Raw genomic sequence first — 6,000 nt, 5'->3', positions numbered from 1 at the left:
AGGCATCTGGCTGATATTTTTTTTCCTAACGGAAAATGATATAGGCAATTAATTTCCTTGATACCTTAAGTGTTTGGTTTATAAAAAAAAAATGTAATTTAAGATGGCATTGTAAATGAATAACATTCACTTTACTTTATCACGAGTGTGATTGACATAAAATGATTTTAGAGCTGATGTAGAACGAGCGTGTATTGTAGAATTTTTTAGTAGTCGTTTTAGGTAATGGGGGGAAGGGATGAGGAAATAGAGGCTTTGATGCAGATAGTGGATTCCTTATTACTGAAAGAATGTTCCACACACTTCTGAGAGGTTGTCCTCACTATATGTCTATCGTACTAATGGCCCAGAAACCTCTAGGGGATCGCCGTTTGGGCCGGATCATTAAGTAGATGCCCATCAGTTTTATTAAAAGTCATAGTGGGAGATCCCCCAGGATCATCTTCAGAGTAGAGTCACCTTAGCGTCACGTACGTGTTAGAATGGCAAATGTTGTACGTCCTCAAAGCCTTTCCATGGTTGTTCTTTACCCTTTAATAATAATCATTTGTATTTGTTGATTATGTTGTAGGAAAGATGTAGCTTTGACCATAAGACCATACCTGGGAACCACCTGCTAGGCTACTTCTGACTTCTCCATCTTTAGGGAGAGTTGCTGCATGTAATGGTGGGGTTAGCGCCAGCATTTAGAGGGTGAGGAGAGGGCATGACCAACCACAGCTTCTCTTCCCGGAGAAAGACGAAACCGACCAGGAAATCCAGAGAAGCAGCTCTTCTCTTCCAGGGAGTTCCCAGGTATGCTATAGACAAAAGGGGACATTATATGTCTTATACATATCATGAACAATTGTCATGACCCTTTGTTTAATATAGGGTGTAATGAAAGCTGTCTTGTTCACGGGACAAAATGTATCGTATGTCTGAACAGACTTTAAGGTATCATCATGTGACTTTAGTGTAGACGTTTTCAATTGTTTTATATTAGTTTGGTAAACTCCATCTGCAGACATTGAATGGATTCAGTGTCTGAGATAAATCTATGGCAAGTAAAAAAAATAACAATTGTTGCATTGATTTCAACAGAAAAAAATGAGAGTAATATAGTCATGTATTTTATCTTAGTTGATTAGATATCTGTTTATCTCTGACAGATGCATATCAACGTACTTTAAAATACATTCTTAAAATACATTTTTAAACAACCCACTTTCCTTAAGGAGAAGCTGCAGCTCCATGCTCCAATGATTATTGTCACTGGTTGGCAGTTTGAAGAGACTAGAATAGTAGTAGAAAAGCTCTGTTCTGTGTTTTCTCCATCCAGGCACCGTCAAACTCTTCTGTTTTGTAGGTTATAAAGACGGCAGTGGCCTCATCTGCCGACAGGTTAATCCTATGTTTGGTATAACACCGTGAACACTAGCACCAGCTTTTTGGCATCACATGAGCCTCTTCGTGCTGAGTAATAATGATTCTTGCTTTCATGTGTAGCAATGGCAGGGTTTAGCCAATTTACAGCTCTGTTATACCACACGCAGCACTTGATTGTGTCCATGTATATATATTTATGATCTACTGCCAAACCCTGATAAAACTGGCAAGAGACGGCTATCAGATGTTACCGGTGGGGCTTCACATCTAATTAACTAATGGGATATAACCCCTGTGTGTAATTAGGAATCGTCTTTACCTAGGAAGGAAGCCAGCAATCCCCGGTGAATGATATGGTCAAACATTTTTACTTGTAACCCGCACATTTGTGTTCTATTTTAAGCCCTGAAAGCGATTCGTTTAAATTGTTGGCCGATTCCCCGACCTGTCTGGATGGATAAGGCCTCCCTGCTGTTAGCTTCTGGAGCCTGTAGGCCGAGCGAGTTTTCGTACATGTGCGCTGGGGGAAAAACAGGATGTCACGAAACGAATGTAATGGAGAAAGAAACAGATGATTAAAACATACACAGCATAATGCGCAAATTGTCCTGGCTTTTATATTACGAGAGTTAGGTTTTAACAACACCCTCAAGCCATTTAGTGTCCGTTTCACTAACCGTTTTAGTTTTGATGTTTTGTGTTTTATAGCATGTTTTAAAGTACAAATCTGAAATATTCACATTTCTATTATATTTCTCCCTATTTTCCAAATCAATTAATTTAATAAGTACATCTAAAATGTTGTTTAAGCATTACGTACCTGTAGAGTAGAGCCTTTCTAGACCTTCATTTTGAATTTGTAAGAAAATAGAATGTAGTCATTGTTCCTGCTGTTAAGACTCAATCTTTAATGTAGTCGTTGGTCTTGTTTAAGATTCAGGAGCCATATGCCTTCCCCATGCATGTTTCAATTCGACTACTATAATAAGAACTCGTCTACCTTCTACTAGAGTTAGTGCTCACCTACGATGGATGTTACATTCAATGTCTGCAGATGAAGTTTACCAAACCCTAAGTTTTAGTAGAATGGAGCCCATGATAGCGTGCCAAAGATCACAATATGGTAGGATCTGTAAATTCACCATTAGAATAGTGTATCCAAGCTCCTGAAAACTCTACAAGTTGAGCAACCCTCAATGTCAACAAAAGGACTAGACTGTAAACTGTGGGAAAACATATTGAAGCTTAGATGGAGTAGGTACAATTGTTAAGACGGTACATTCATTTTCTTTTTTGAGTTGTCACAAACTGTTACAAATAACTTGATAACTCCTAAAGCTTTAAATTCCAAGTTGATGACATTTTGTCTAAATGCATGTAGAGATGTCTATATAGAACAAAGAACTTGGAATGGATAGAAGAGACTCCAGTGCAAAGGGATTTTAGGATTTTTACTTATTTTCTGTTCGGAGTGTCACAAAGATTAAGCACATCTTGTTCTCCCTAAATGCAAAGTACAGTATGTGTTGTGGTGATAAATTGTTAGTAAAGTTTGTCTAAATGTGGAGACGAAGAAAAATAAATCTCCGGTGTTCATGTTTAGATTCAATCCCCAAAGCGCCACAGAATACACCTCTTTCCTTGCGTATACTGAAAAATGTATGGAATCGAGCCACTATTTCTAGCCTTATTTTATTATCCTCCAGTGAGACTTTGACAACTTTTCCAGTGGAAGAAAAATGATCCAGGATTCAACGGGATAGTTGGAAACTGCGTCTATTTTTAATAACGCCACAGCTTGTTTAATTTCTCGCCACCGTAACAGATTGTCCTAATTTTTGTGGTACAATAAGCAGAGGATGGCCGTTCCAATCGAACAGACAAGTGGTCGCAGTACATTTTAATGATATAATAAATATTCTATTAAAGGGACATTATACTCTTATACTTTTTGAAGAAGGTCAAGAACACTAGGCCTAACCTCACCCAGCTAATAAAGCTTTTATTTATTTAGCGCCAACACTTTCCGCAGGGCCTCTTAGGGTCTGACATTAGATAAGGAGGGCCCAACTCGCAAAAACAGAACCTTTAGGACATTTCTATATTTTAAAAGGACGTTGAAGAGCGTTTAAACCCCTGTGCTGAACACGTTTCAAAGTGGGACACGTATCTGGAAAGCTTTTTAAAATTAATGTCAACATCAAGTGGAAGAAGTCAAGGCCGACCTGATATCAAATAAATAACAACATCCGATGAGGAAAATACTCATATTTTTCTTAATGATGTGGTTTTACCTAGACTAAACATTAATCGTAGCATGCTAAAGAAATAACCTTTTAATCAAATAAAAATAACAGAGAAGATTTTTTTTTTGTTTGTTTCTGTGGCAACAACAAATCAGTTCCTGCTTTTATGTCACGTGGCAATTAAGTGATCCCAGCAAAAATTATGACTGAGGCAAAATCATACATGATTAAATAATGACTTCTTGGAAGGGTTTATGCATTCAGCAGTACGAGGAATGGTGTTTCCGACCCAAGAAATGGCTCTGAAAGTAACTAAATTTGCAAACAATTCTTAAATAACACAGATTTTAGTGAAAATGAATCAGTGAGAGTCCGGGATACCGTTTCTAAGTCTGCAGTTGACATAGATTTCCCTCTAACTTAAGACATTGATTGAATATGATGAAAGGGTTAAATAGTGAAAAGATGAGAATAAACGTATATTTACAGAAAATACGAATTAACGATCCAAAACCACAATCTACAGAACAATATTTGTACTAATTGTCATGGTATACTTCTGTAAGGACAACTCAACGTCCCCTGTCCATCCATCAGCTATACTTGAGGCTAAGCAAATATATTCCAAGTTGCCATCACGACCATCAATCCTAAAGACATTATCGGGAGGGACTTGTGACTGGATCATTTTGCGTTGGTGCTTCAGGAGTCCAAGCGATCCCCTTGAAATGTCCGTGCTAATACACACGCATACCCAGGGGTATGTAATAAAAAAAAATATATATTTATTTGGCTACTAACTTTAGTGAATTATAATGGCTGGCCCAACGAACATAACTAAAGGCTTGTTATCCAAGTCTGTAAACAACATGTTGATGGATTTCCAAGTTTTTAGCCTTGAGATATTTGTTCAGGTTTACATGAAGGAAAGTCTGCTTCACTGGTTTGTGTATTTTGTGCCGGTGGATAAAAAAAAATAATAATAATAAAAAAATATATATATATTTTTTTCCGATTGTAATCTTTAACTCTCATATGAGTAAGTGCCCGACGAAAACCTTAGGGAATTGTATATAGTGCATGTTGTCAGTATTTTAATCATCCATAGCTGTCAAAACTGGTGTAGCCCGCCTCTTCTATTTAAAATGTGTCTTCTAGGCATAAAATAATTAAAGGTAGAGGTCCGTAAGGTAAGCTAGGAGCCACTCCAATGTGACAAAATCTTACATATGAAAGGCATTATTTCAGGAAGTTTTAAATATAAATTTTGTTTTGTCAGAAGGCTGCAGGGCACACATTTTCTGTACTGTCAAGTTTGATAGTAAAAATATTTATATTTCAAATAAGAAGATTAAATTGCAGCCTTGTGTGCCGGGCTTTTTTTTTCTCTCAGACACAGCTGTCAGTTTATCGGTGTTTTATAACCGATTTTTGGTTGTTTTTTTTTTTTCCTGCTGACACGAGTCATGCTTTTTTTTGTAATAACTTATCTTATGGTGTCGACGAATGTGTAGAAACAACCGGGTCAGTTCTGTTTCCCCTTTCCGAACATGCCGTATCTATCCAAATCTACTTTCCAGTAAATGTTTCAATAGCGAAAGGCTTCGCTACCGGAGGACACATTTCTTTTTGTAACGTGAAGCGGCAGAATGCATCTTATACCACTTTCTGTACTTGGCTTCAACCACGGGTCTGTATCAAGTTATTATTAAGCGCTTTCTTCTTTTCTCCCGTCTAATTAGTGATGATTTTATTTTAGTCTTGGCATCACTATGCGGACGGTTTTTGCATAAAGCAAAAATCTTCTTGCCAGATATTTAATTTTGATTTTTTTTTTTATGTGAATAATTTTGGATCCTCGACGTTATCTCTTTAGGAGTCAAATCTTATAGATTTTACATGATGTATCAAATGATCTGCGAACCCAATTGTGAAATACTTAAATGAAGACTCTTTAGGACTATGATACAATACTGATAGTACATGTTTAGGAGGTATTATTCATCTTATTTTCATCCAACAATGGATAATTATTAAAAAAACTGCATAGGAAATTAGGCTCTAGTTGGAACATATAGAAGCCATGACTCCTTGGCTTCTGGGATCTGCCAAGAAAAGTGGATTCCATATCTTTACTGCTCCTGCTGTAAAGGGCTTTCTTGTCAGGTCTCAAGGAACGAATGCGTATATTCTGCATGGGAATATTTAGTTACAGGGTTGTCTAGATATTTATGAATATATTTTTCCCTAGGCCTATCCATATTTGCTTCAGCTGTGTCTATGTATAAACATAAATGACAAATGTGTGGCCGCCAGCTGGATACACACAGTTGAACACAATGTCCTTACGCTATGTGTTGCTGCGTGTATTTAGCTACCATGCGCA

Source organism: Spea bombifrons, chromosome 10, assembly GCF_027358695.1.
Source record: "Spea bombifrons isolate aSpeBom1 chromosome 10, aSpeBom1.2.pri, whole genome shotgun sequence".
Classification (NCBI taxonomy): domain Eukaryota; kingdom Metazoa; phylum Chordata; class Amphibia; order Anura; family Pelobatidae; genus Spea; species Spea bombifrons.
This window is presented reverse-complemented; position numbering follows the sequence as displayed.